The sequence below is a fragment of the Mobula birostris genome, chromosome 17, assembly GCF_030028105.1.
Source record: "Mobula birostris isolate sMobBir1 chromosome 17, sMobBir1.hap1, whole genome shotgun sequence".
NCBI lineage: Eukaryota > Metazoa > Chordata > Chondrichthyes > Myliobatiformes > Myliobatidae > Mobula > Mobula birostris.
In genome coordinates, this window is record NC_092386.1 from 1,249,997 (window position 1) to 1,263,663 (window position 13,667).

Here is a 13,667-nt window from a genome sequence, read left to right on the forward strand (position 1 = left end):
TCTTCCCCGTGCCCCACTCCGCAGCTCCCGCCAAAAAAAGACCCCAAACCAGACTACTGTCCTTCAGGAAATCTTCCCCACAACTCTCCGGGATCTTCCCTCACATTCCACAGTCCTGACTGGCTGACACACAACACGGCTCCTTATCTTTAGCCGAAGCCAAAACACTTTCCAGCATGGCACACTGCCTAATATAAACCACCTCATAGCATAGCAGTAGAAATCTTAACAAGGGCTTTGCACAAGAATCTATTGCTCAACAACTTAGAACAAAAGCTCAAGGATAACATGTCCCAAGGAGACATCAGATTGTACAGGGGGAGAGAGGCATGCGGGCTCAGTCGGCATGTTATGCTCACCACAGTCCTGAGGAGACACTCTATTGTGTAGAGGAAGACAGACAGTTTAAAAGAAGCGAGTGAGTACAGTTGGCACATTTTGTGCACCACAGTTCCCGACGATACATTGGATTGTGCATAATTAGACACTTGGTAAGGTCCAATAAAAAGTTAGATTTAAGCAGAGTGGCTATTATGTGGAGCGGGGAGTTAAGGTTTGAGCTTACCGAGGCTTCGGTGAGAAGAGACGTAGGCCATAGGACTTTTTTTGACGTTATTTATTCTTTCTTTCTTTCCTATTGCACATATAGAGCAGTTGAGATATCAGACAAGATACTCAAATGTTCCTCTTGCAGGATGTGAGATGGCAGGGAGACCTCCAGTGTCCCTGACAACTACACATGCAAGAAGTGCATCCAGCTGCAGCTAACAGCGTTAAGGACGGTAGAGCTGGAACTGAAACTGGATGTACACCAGATCATTCGGGATGCTGAGGGGGTGACAGACAGGACTTTCAGGGAGGTTGTTACACACAAGGTGCAGGCCACAGGTAACTGGGAGACCATCAGCCGAGGGAAGGGGGTTAAGGAGCCAGTGCAGAGTACCCCTGTGGCCAATCCCCTCAACAACAGCTGTAACGTCTTGGCTACTGTCGGGAGAGAATGACCTAGCAGAGGAAAGCCACAGCAATCAGGTCTCTGGCACTGAGCCTGGCTCTGTGGCGCAAAATGGAAGGGGAAAGGAGAGCGCTATAGTGATAGGGGATTCGTTGGTTAGGTGAACAGAAAGCAGGCTCTGCGGAGGAGAATGAGATTCCGGATGGTTCATTACCTCCGGGGTGCCAGAATCAGGGACATCTCAGATTGAATCCACAGCGAGATTGAGAAAGTGAGCAGCCAGAGGCTGTGCTCCATGTCAGTATCAATAGATGACAAGGTCCTGCTAAATGAGTTCAGGAGGTTAGGTGCTAAGTTAAAGGACAGAACCTTTGGGATTGCTACCTGTGCATGTGCTAGTGAGGGCAGAAATAGGAAGAACATACAGATGAACACATAGTTAAGGAGTTGGTGTAGGAGGGAGGGCTACAGAATTTTGGATCATTGGGCTCTCATAGAGTCATAGAAAAGTACAATATAGAAACAGGCCCTTCAGCCCATCTAGTCTGTGCTGAACCATTTAAACTGCTTATTCCCATCAACCTGCATTGGGAACAAAGCCCTTCATACCCCTACCATCCATATGCCTATCCAAACTTCTCTTAAATGTTGAAATCGAACTTGCATGCAGCACTTGTGCTGGCAGCTTGCTCCACACTTTCATGACCCTCTAAGTGAAGACGGTTCCTGTCATCTTTTGCTTACACGTTTCATCTTTCACAACATACGACTCCTGATTCTACTACCACACAACCTCAGTGGAAAAAACCTGCTTGCACTTACCCCATCTATATCCCTCAGAATTTTGTATACCTCTATTAAATCTCCTATCTTCTACATTCTAAGGATAAAGTCCTAACCTATTCAATCTTTCTGTATAACTCAGGTCCTCCAGACATGGCAACATCCTTGTAAGTCTTCTCTGTACTCTTTCAAACTTACTTGCATCTTTCCTGTAGGTAGGTAGCCAAAACTACACACAATATTCAAAATTAGAGCTCACCAACGTCTTATGTAACTTCAACATAACATCCCATCTTCCGTACTCAATACATTGATTTATAAGACCATAAGATATAGGAGCCATTCAGCCCATCGAGTCTGTTCCGCCATTCAATCATGGGCTGATCCAATTCTTCCAGTCATCCCCACTCCCCTGCCTTCTCCTAATACCTTTGATGCCCTGGCTAATCGATCTCTGCCTTAAATACACCCAATGACTTGGCCTCCACAGCCGCTCGTGGCAACAAATTCCACAGATTTACCACCCTCTGACTAAAATAATTTCTCCACATCTCTGTTCTAAAAGGACGTTCTTCTATCCTGAAGTCATGCCCTTTTTAAGGGTCTAAGGGTCGGCACAACATAGTGGACTGAAGGGCTGTACTGTTCTATGTTCTATGTTTTGTCCTAGAATCCCCTAACATGGGAAATAACTTTGCCTCATCTAATCTGTTCAGGTCTTTTAACAGTCAGAATGTTTCTATGAGATCCCCCCTCATTCTCCTGAACTCCAGGGAATACAGCCCAAGAGTTGCCAGACATTCCTCATACAGTAACCCTTTCATTCCTGGAATCATTCTCGTAAAGGCCAATCTGCCAAAAGCTTTCTTAATGAATCTATCTACCTGTAATGCTACTGTCAATGAACTATGTACCGGTATTCCCAGATCCCTTTGTTCTACCACACTCCTCAGTGCCCTACCATTCACTGTGTAAGACCTTCCCTGGTTGGTCCTACTGAAGTGTAATACCTCGAACTTGATTGCATTAAATTTCATCTGCCATTTTTCAGCCCATTTTTCCAGCTGGTCCAGATCCCACTACAAGCCATGATAGCCACTAAACCCCCAATCTTAGTGTCATCTGCAAATTTACTGATCTAGTTAACCACACTGTCATAAAGATCATTGATAGATGACAAACGGACCCAGTATCAATCTCTGCAGCACTCCACTAGTCACAGACCTCCGGTCAGAGAGGCAACCATCTACAATGGTGCTGGAATGTTTTTGAACACTGTAGAATTTTCTCTGTTTCTGCATAAATATGACATAAAATGTGATCAGATCTTCATGCGTCCTAAAACCAGGTAAAGAGTACTCAATTAAATAAATAACACAAAAATATTATACTTATTCATTTATTTATTGAGAAAAATGATCCAATATTGTTAGATGTATTTGTTGGAAAAAGTATGTGAACCTCTGGAGCAATGCCTTGTACAAAAGCATTTGGAGTCAAACATTCCAATCAAAGAGATGAGATTGGAGGTGTGGGTTGTAGAGGTGCCCTGCCTTATGAAAAAGGAATACAAAGTCAAGTTAGTGTAGGGCTCTCAGTAATACTAGACGGACTGTTTGGCGGGGTCGACGGCTATTCATCCTAGGCAACAGGAGTCAGTGGGGCAAAGACCGCTATATTAGTAACAGAGCCCGCCCTTCTTAAGAAAGATCTGTTTTTGCGCGCCATGCCTCGATCAAAACAACTTTTAGAGGATCTTAGAAGAATTGTAGAGATGCATGAAGCTGCAGAAGGCTACAAAAGCATTTTTAAAGACCTGAGTGTTCATCAGTCCACAGTCAGAGAAATTGTCTAGAAATGGAGGAAACTCAGTACTGTTGCTACTCTCCCTAGGAGTGGGCATCCTGCAAAGATCATACTAACAGCACAATGTGCAAAACTGAAGGGGGCGAAAAAGGGGTTACAGCAAAAGACCTGCCGAAATCTCTAGAACTTGTTAAAGTCTCTGCTCATGTGTCCACTATAAGAAAAGCACTGAACATGAACGGTGTTCACAGAAGGACACCAGGGAAGAAACCACTGGTCTCCAAAAAACTGGGTTCTCTTTTAGGATTACGTGAAGATCTGATCACATTTTATGCAGAAATAGAGACAATTCTACAGGGTTCACACACCTTCTAGCAGCACAGTACTACCACCTCTGGCTTCTCCCACATCTCTTCAGTACAGGTCTCTGTTCCAGAGAAAATGGGACTTCTACAGAGATGGTTTGCATTTGAACTGGAAGGGGACTAACATCGCAGCAGGAAAGTGGGGAAGTGTGGAGGAGGGGTATAAACAAGAGCTGCAGAGAGATGGGAACCAGAGCACCAGAACAGTTAAGACCATAAGATACAAGAGCAGAATTAGGCCATTTAGCCCATCGTGTCTGCACTGCCACTTCATCATAGATCCATTTTTACTCTCAGCTCCAATCTCCTGCCTTCCCCTTGTATCCCTTCATGCCCTGACCAATCAAGAATCTAACAACCACTACCTTAAATATACATAAAGACTTGGCCTCCACAGCTGTCTGTGGCAAAGAATTCCACAGATTCACCACTCTCTGGCTAAAGAAATCCCTCCTCCATTCTAAAAGGATCCCCCTCTATTCTGAGGCTGTGTCCTCTGGTCTTAGACTCTCCCACCATAGGAAACATCCTCTCCACATCATTCCAGCAAGGCCTTTCATCATTCAACCAACACACTGGCCCGCTGCGTTCACCAGCAACTTTGATGTGTGTTGCTTGAATTTCCAGCATCTGCAGAATTCCTCTTGTTTGCCTTTCTCATTCAATAGGTTTCAATCAGATCACTCCTCATTCTTCTGAATTCCAGTGAATACAGGCGCAAAGCCATCAAACACTTTCATATGCCAAGCCGTTTAATCCTGAAACCATTTTCGTGAACCTCCTTTGAACCCTGCAGTTACAATTTTCCAGTCTTCCGGAACCATTCCAGAATCTAGTGATTCTTGGAGGATCATTAGTAATGCCACCACAATCTCTTCAGCCACATCTTTCAGAACACTGGGCTGTACACCATCTGGTCCAGGTGACTTACCTACCTCCAGACCTTTCAGTTTCCCAAGAACATTCTCTCTAGTATTGGTAACTTCACACACTTCATGACCCCTGACACCTGGAATTTCCACCATACTGCTAGTGTCTTCCACCATGAAGACTGATGCAAAATACTTATTCAGTTTGTCCACCATTTCCTTGTCCCCAATTACAACTTCTCCAGCATCGTTTTCCAGCAGTCCAATATCCACTCTTGCCTGTTTTACTCTTTCTATGTACTGACTGCCCTGGTACAGATTTTTACTGCTAATGTAGTAAGGCACTTCATTTAGTAGCTTTGTGTAGAAGCAGTGTGTCCTGCTGATAGTGTTTGGGTTTCGGTGAATGGGCTGTGATGTTCAACTTAGAAATGTTGATTCAGCCAATCAGGATGGTGGAATTGGGAAACCTTCTTCAGAGAGGTTTTTATGATAGACACTGGTGGGGTTCATGGTCTTTTTGGCGCAAGATGGAGAGAGAAAGAGATCAGGAGAGACAGCTGTAGGATGTGATCCAATGGGAAGACGTGCTTGAAAGGAGTGCTTCATGAGTTGAAGGAGTCCAAGATGGGAAGTTCTACTGGTGATTGGTGATGAGAATTTGGCGCCATGAGTAACAGTCATACTCAACTTTTGGAAGAAATGAGCTCCAACAATGTGCACATTTAGACTGGTTTAATTATAATAGGCCTTTTAATTTTTTTTTCCTTTTTCTTTTCCTCTTAGTAACTGGTTGATAAAGCCGAAATTAGTAAATACACTTTTTTTTATAATTTTATGCGGTGTACGATCTGTTAACTCTTAACATAGAACATAGAATAGTACAGCACAGTACAGGCCCTTCGGCCCACAATGTTCTGCCGACCCTCAAACCCTGCCTCCCATATAAGCCCCCACCTTAGATTCCTCCATATACCTGTCTAGTAGTCTCTTAAACTTCAGTAGTGTATCTGCCTCCACCACTGACTCAGGCAGTGCATTCCACGCACCAACCATTCTCTGAGTAAAAAACCTTACTCTAATATCCCCCTTGAACTTCCCACCCCTTACCTTAAAGCCATGTCCTCTTGTATTGAGCGGTGGTGCCCTGGGTAAGAGGCGCTGGCTATCCACTCTTATGATCTTGTACACCTCTATCATGTCTCCTCTCATCCTCCTTCTCTCCAAAGAGTAAAGCCCTAGCTCCCTTAATCTCTGATAATAATGCATACTTTCTAAACCAGGCAGCATCCTGGTAAATCTCCTCTGTACCCTTTCCAATGCTTCCACATCCTTCCTATAGTGAGGTGACCAGAACTGGACACAATACTCCAAGTGTGGCCTAACCAGAGTTTTATAGAGCTGCATCATTACATTGCGACTCTTAAATTCTATCCCTTGACTTATGAAAGCTAACACCCCATAAGCTTTCTTAACTACCCTATCCACCTGTGAGGCAACTTTCAGGGATCTGTGGACATGTACCTCGAGATCCCTCTGCTCCTCCACACTACCAAGTATCCTGCCATTTACTTTGTACTCTGCCTTGGAGTTTGTCCTTCCAAAGTGTACCACCTCACACTTCTCTGGGTTGAACTCCATCTGCCACTTCTCAGCCCACTTCTACACTCTATCAATGTCTCTCTGCAATCTTTGACAATCCTCTACACTATCTACAACACCACCAACCCTTGTGTCATCTGCAAACTTGCCAACCCACCCTTCTACCCCCACATCCAGGTCGTTAATAAAAATCACAAAAAGTAGAGGTCCCAGAACAGATCCTTGTGGGACACCACTAGTCACAATCCTCCAATCTGAATGTACTCCCTCCACCACCACCCTCTGCCTTCTGCAGGCAAGCCAATTCTGAATCCACCTGGCCAAACTTCCCTGGATCCCATGCCTTCTGACTTTCTGAATAAGCCTACCGTGTGGAACCTTGTCAAATGCCTTACTAAAATCCATATAGATCACATCCACTGCACTACCCTCATCTATATGCCTGGTCACCTCCTCAAAGAACTCTATCAGGCTTGTTAGACACGATCTGCCCTTCACAAAGCCATGCTGACTGTCCCTGATCAGACCATGATTCTCTAAGTGCCTATAGATCCTATTTCTAAGAATCTTTTCCAACAGCTTTCCCACCATAGACGTAAGGCTCACTGGTCTATAATTACCCGGACTATCCCTACCACCTTTTTTGAACAAGGGGACAACATTCGCCTCCCTCCAATCCTCCGGTACCATTCCTGTGGACAACGAGGACATAAAGGTCCTAGCCAGAGGCTCAGCAATCTCTTCTCTCTCCTCGTGGAGCAGCCTGGGGAATATTCCGTCAGGCTCCGGGGACTTAACTGTCCTAATGTATTTTAACAACTCCAACACCTCCTCTCCCTTAATATCACCATGCTCCAGAACATCAACCTCACTCATATTGTCCTCACCATCATCAAGTTCCCTCTCATTGGTGAATACCGAAGAGAAGTATTCATTGAGGACCTCGATCACTTCCACAGCCTCCAGGCACATCTTCCCACCTTTATCTCTAATCGGTCCTACCTTCACTCCTGTCATCCTTTTTTTCTTCACATAATTGAAGAATGCCTTGGGGTTTTCCTTTACCCTACTCGCCAAGGCCTTCTCATGCCCCCTTCTTGCTCTTCTCAGCCCCTTCTTAAGCTCCTTTCTTGCTTCCCTATATTCCTCAATAGACCCATCTGATCCTTGCTTCCTAAACCTCATGTACGCTGCCTTCTTCCTCCTGACTAGATTTTCCACCTCACTTGTCACCCATGGTTCCTTCACCCTACCATTCTTTATCTTCCTTACCGGGACAAATTTATCCCTTACATCCTGCAAGAGATCTCTAAACATCGACCACATGTCCATAGTGCATTTCCCTGCAAAAACATCATCCCAATTCACACCCGCAAGTTCTAGCCTTATAGCCTCATAATTTGCCTTTCCCCAATTAAAAATTTTCCTGTCCTCTTTGATTCTATCCTTTTCCATGATAATTATAAAGGCCAGGGAGCGGTGGTCACTGTCCCCCAGATGCTCACCCACTGAGAGATCTGTGACCTGACCCGGTTCATTACCTAGTACTAGATCTAGTATGGCATTTCCCCTAGTCGGCCTGTCCACATACTGCGACAGGAACCCGTCCTGGACACACTTAACAAATTCTGCCCATCTAAACCCTTGGAACTAATATTAGGGAAGTTAAAGTCACCCATGATAACAACCCTGTTATTTTTGCACCTTTCCAAAATCTGCCTCCCAATCTGCTCCTCTGTATCTCTGCTGCTACCAGGGGGCCTATAGAACACCCCCAGTAGAGAAACTGTTCCCTTCCTGTTCCTGACTTCCACCCATATTGACTCAAAAGAGGATCCTGCTACATTACCCACCCTTTCTGTAGCTGTAATAGTATCCCTGACCAGTAATGCCACCCCTCCTCCCCTTTTGCCGCCCTCTCTATCCCTTTTAAAGCACTGAAATCCAGGAATATTGAGAATCCAGTCCTGCCCTGGTGCCAGCCAAGTCTCTGTAACAGCCACTACATCATAATTCCATGTATGTATCCAAGCTCTCAGTTCATCACCTTTGTTCCTGATGCTTCTTGCATTGAGGTACACACATTTCAGCCTTTCTACCTTACTGTCTTTACACCGTTTATTCTGCTTCTCTTTCCTCAAAGCCTCTCTGTATGTTAAATCTGGCTTTACTCCATGCACTTCTTTCACTGCTCTATCGCTCTGGGTCCCATTCCCCTTGCAAATTAGTTTAAACACTCCCGAACCATTCTAGCAAACCTACCTGCAAGGATATTGCCCCCCCTCGAGTTCAGGTGCAACCTATCCAATCTGTACAGGTCCCATCTTCCCCAGAAGAGATCCCAATGATCTAAAAATCTAAAACCCTGCTCCCTGCACCAACTCCTCAGCCACGCATTTAACTGCCATCTCCTCCAATTCTTACCATCTCTGTCACGTAGCACTGGCAGCAATCCTGAGAACGTCACCCTTGAGTCCTGTTCTTCAGCCTTCTGCCTAGTTCCCGAAACTCTCACTTCAGGACTTCATCCCTCTTCCTGCCTATGTCGTTGGTCCCAACATGTATCACGACTTCTGGTTGCTTTCCCTCTTGTATAATTGTATATGGGCAGTATTTACACAGTATTTCCTGAAATCAGGGTTCTGTAAATAAAAAAATCCAATTTTCCTGTTTGCTTGGACCCAAATCATATCAACCCTAGACGTATATTAAAAAAGGTGGCTTTCTCACTGCTGAGTCTAGAGGCTGTTAGAGCCAAGTTTCTATACGAGCCCAGTGAGGGGGTTCATTGTGGAGGCTATCGTCTGCAATTTGCCGAATGCTGTGTAATTGCTGTAAGAATTGATTAGGTGATTTGTGTGTTTAAACTAGTATCGGGGAAAGTGATTAAGGTATTTGATTATGGACACAGCTTCGGTGCAATTCAAAGAGATTACTCACAACTAATGCTTATGCTCTGAGTGGAAAGGATATCCACAGCCCAGACAAATTGCTGATTAGAGTGCTAAGTTCAGTTTAAGTATTAGGGAAGTTACACTAGTTGAACGGCTGTTTGATCAATCAGCAGGAAAGGATATCATGTTAGTCCAGACTAACACTGACATGATTGAAGTTGTGCTGCCTGATAGGGTAGGGACACCAGGAGAGGTGGGGGCATGAGCCACCTATACTTTTAGAGAAGGGGGGAATGCAGCCAAGGGTGAAGAATTTAAAGACAAGTTTCTTGGAGCTGAGGATGAAGACTTTAAAGACAAGTTGTTTTCATTTCTGCAAAGTGAGGGGAAGGAGTTGTCTGAATGAAAGGTCAAATGGGTCTCTCAGTGGGTGGTGAAAATTCTGACTGGTATTGGAAATTACATCACTGGTAGATAAATGCTAATGTGTACTGGCAGAGAGTCAAAGTTATCGTAGGCTGAGAATGTTCCAAGGGTGTCAAGCCCACCCCTGGTGGGGAGGAGGAATATGAGACTTCAGCAGAGCAGACATCTCACTTCCTGGATGAGTGGCCGTGCTGGGATAATATGAAAAGACAGCGATTGTTAGAGAGTCTAAAAGGTCCAGCTGCTGAGGTGTGAGGCCCTTAAAGGCAAAGAACCCTTTGGTCATGTCTATGGGTTACATGCAAGCATTAGAAACTGTTTTTGGCACGATGGACAGCCCGGTGGAGCTTTTGAGGCTCAGGCACGCATTCCAGGAAAAAGGGGAGAAACCTTCTGCCTACATTTTCAGGCTAGAGAGAGAGTTGCATTGCTTGTGCTGTAAAGGGACCATTCAATTGGCTGATGGAGGTGAAAGGTGCACAGCCACGTGACGTGATTGCTTTAAGCATTCGACTGTCTCATAAGCGTCCCCTCTCCCTCATTTGTTGAGTTGATCAGAGAAGTAAGTGAGGAGGAAAAGACGATAGATGAGCGGGAGGACTCCATTGGCAGGGCAAAGTCCTCAGTAGTACTCTCTGTTGCTGAAGCAACTCCTAATGTCACACAAGCAGGGGATTTGCAGGATGTAGTGAAAAAACCTGCAAGCCAAGGTATCTCGGTTGATGTCAGCTAGTTCTACCACCTAGTGTGACAAGGCCAACAGGAAACCAGAACCACAGGTAGACGTACCAAGCAGAGGGCTGCTACTGACCAGGTCTCTTGACAATGGAAGCAGCCAGTATGTTCTGTTACAACTATGGTGGGGATGGACATTTCAAGTGGGAAGTGACCCAATGGTTACTTCAATGGAAAAGAAATTTGGGAAACTTCAGAGAGAGCCAGTAAAGGAACAACCTGGCGACTTGGGGTGAACACATTCTAATCAAGGTATCAAGGAATACACTAAAGTACAAAACCTTATTCCTGAAGGCTTTGTGGGGTCAAGCTCGGGTGTATCCATCAGGATTGAGGACATTTATGCTGGAGCCATACTTGACACAGGTCCTCTGGTGACTCTACCTCTACAACCAGTATTTGATGCATTTACCATCGATGCCACTCAGTGCCTGAGAAATTTGGGGCCTTTGTACTGATGTTACTCGCATGATGGTTATTTGTCATCGAAGCTGGAGTTTTCAGAAGCGGATGTTGGAGTGCCTGAGACCCAGTTGAAAAGGGCGAAGCTTCCATTATTGTGGGAACAAATACTCACATTGTGGGAAGGCTCATTGGAGCCTACAAGGAGAGAAATGGAGAGAATTTTTTGAAAACCTTGAGCATTCACCCATTGTTCAGGGCTATTTTTGCAAAAGTGCAGGTCCCTCCTGAGCAGGATGATGAGCATAAACGAGGAATTGCAAGGTACACCCAGCCTAAACCTGTCGGGAAACCCCAAATTCCCTGATGCTGAGGCCCTCCTGGTGGACGCCCCAGAAGCTTACCTGCTGGGGTACTAGTGAGGCCCGAACTGCAGAAGCCATCAGTTGTACAGGTAAACAGGATGACAATGATTGTCAGGAACTCCTCAGAGAGAGAGGTCACCGTCAGATATGGGATGCCAAAGATGCAGCTTTTCCCAATTACCGTAATGTCTACCTTTCTGGTGAGAAAACTAGGAGAGAGACAATCTTCTGGATCGGGAAAGAATCTCCTGGATTGGGAAAGTTAACAGCAAAGTCATTCGACTTTGTTGACTTCCCAGTACCCAAGAGATGGAAATGGAGACTAATGGAGAAGATGTTCGACTTCAAAGATGTCTTTTCTACTGACAAGTTTGATGTGGGTTGCTCCAAGAGTTCTCACCACACCATCTGAGTGACAGAGGACACTCCTTTCAGAGAAAAGTTATGACGATTAGCACCAATGAAGGTGAAATATGTTCAGCAGCATCTGCTGAAACTGAAGGAAGATGGAATTATCACCCAGTCAAGGAGTCCCTACGTGTCACCCGTAGTGGTGTCAAGGAAGAAGAATGGGAAGGTACGAACGTGTGTTGACTATTGGAGAGAAAACCGATGCACGGTCCCTGACAAATATACTATTCCATGGATCGCTGCTCTGGCCTGCCTGAGTGGAGTAAAATGGTTCAGTGTGCAGAACCTAAGAAGTGGGTATTATCAGATACCCATGAGTGAAGCTGACAAAGAGAAGATGACATTCATATGTCCATTTTGATTAGCACTGGTTACTTTCCAACGTATCATGAAGAAGACTGTTAGGGACATGAACTTTCTTGAAGTACTGGTGTACTTGGATGATCTCGTAGTATTCGGGTCCACATTGGAGGAACACAAGACAAGGCTACTGAAGGTGCTAGACTACCTGAAAGCCAAAGGGTTAAAACTGACAAATGCCAGTTCTGTAAGACATCAGTCAACTACCTCGGTCACATAGTCTCACAGATGAAGTAGCTACGGATCTGTCCAAGATAGAGGTGGTAACCACATGGCCAAGGGCCAAGAATGTGAGTGCTCTATGCTCATCTCTTGGATTCTGTGGGTATTACCAGAGATTTGTGAAGAACTACACCTTAGGTTCCTAAGGTTGTCATAGCCGGGGGTGGTAGGAGGATAAGCTCCTACTACTATAAAGTGCTCCAAATGGTGTGTGACTCTAACAGCCTCTGACAACCAAGTCCAACACTTGAGCTTCACATGTGGCTTAGCTACTAGGCCTAGCGGAACTGTTTCTGCTGACAAGAGAAGGGGCAAAGGCAGACCACTGGTGCCTCAAAACCAGTTGCTTCAGGCAGGTGGGGCTCATCAGCCATGGATGGTAGCCCACCTAGAAGGCAAACTCTGATTTTAAAACTCCGCTCCTTGTGGCCATACCCATTCATGGGAAAGGCTACCGGAGTAAATTCCAAGGAAGAAATCTGGAGCTGGAGTCCCTAAAGCAGTTTGATGTTGTTTACAACTTCACTCTGGCAACCTCTGCGACAACTCTGGTGCCAAGTTGTATTGGCACTTGCCCTTCCCATCAGTGATGTGGAGAGGGGGAACCCACTGCATGGGCAACAGCCGGTTCTTCAAATCTTCCCACCCAAGCCTACGCCCTGGAGAAGTCACAGTCCACCACAGGCGCAAACCCATGATCCCCTGGGATCGAAAACTGCCTACCACTACTCCAAAGTAAGCCACCCTTTGAATGAGCTTCTGGGTGGTTACCCTCCCTTGCGGAAGAGAGGAAGAAGAAAGGAAGGAGAAGAAGGTAACTTTTATCTTAGCCCTTCGGAACCTTTCAGAGGAAACATGGGATGTAAAATGTGAAGATGCCTTTCAGCTGCTGACTAAAGCACCTGTGTTGGCCTTTGCAAACCCCCATTTGCCATATGTACTGCATACTGACACCAGCCATGAGGGTTTAGGGGTGTTCTATATCAGGAACAGGGCAAAGGGTTGAGACCTGTTCCGGAGTCTGTCGTCCTCTGAATGAAACTCCCCTGCGGACAGATTGGAGGTTCTGGCATTGAAATGGACTGTGGTGGATAAGTTAAGTGACTATTAATATAGTGTCAAGTTTGACGTGAGGGCTGACAACAATCCACTGATTTATATACTGATCTCGGCAAAGTTGGATATCACAGGTCATCGGTGGTCGACAGCGTTGTCTGCTTATGACTTCAGCCTGAAATATCAGCCGGGGAGCCAAAACATTGATATGGATGCACTGTCCTGACGTTCTCATGAGTCGCTGGAAATGGACGGAGAGTGGAACAGCATTCCTGCCTCTGGTGTTAAAACAATGTGCCAGTTTTCCACTACGGGGAAGTCAGAGGCAAGGCCAGGGCAGGATAGAGTGGTGGATCATTTGGGAGCTTTTGGTTGCACCACTCCACAAGCTTACTGCCACTTGACCGGTCTGGATA

General features: G+C 45.5%; 1 protein-coding gene across 6 annotated transcripts in view; it reads right to left on the bottom strand.

Annotated features, from left to right (window-relative positions):
* Positions 1-13,667, bottom strand: part of LOC140211466 (uncharacterized) — a 122,713-nt gene that overhangs the window by 3,753 nt on the left and 105,293 nt on the right. Inside the window, exon 31 of one of the 6 annotated variants that reach the window (XR_011889466.1) lies at positions 8,805-9,022. The exons of the other annotated variants lie outside the window; for them this stretch is intronic. The gene's annotated coding sequence lies outside the window, so the exon portion shown is untranslated. The remainder of the gene's footprint in view (positions 1-8,804; positions 9,023-13,667) is intronic. 6 annotated transcript variants of the gene reach the window in all.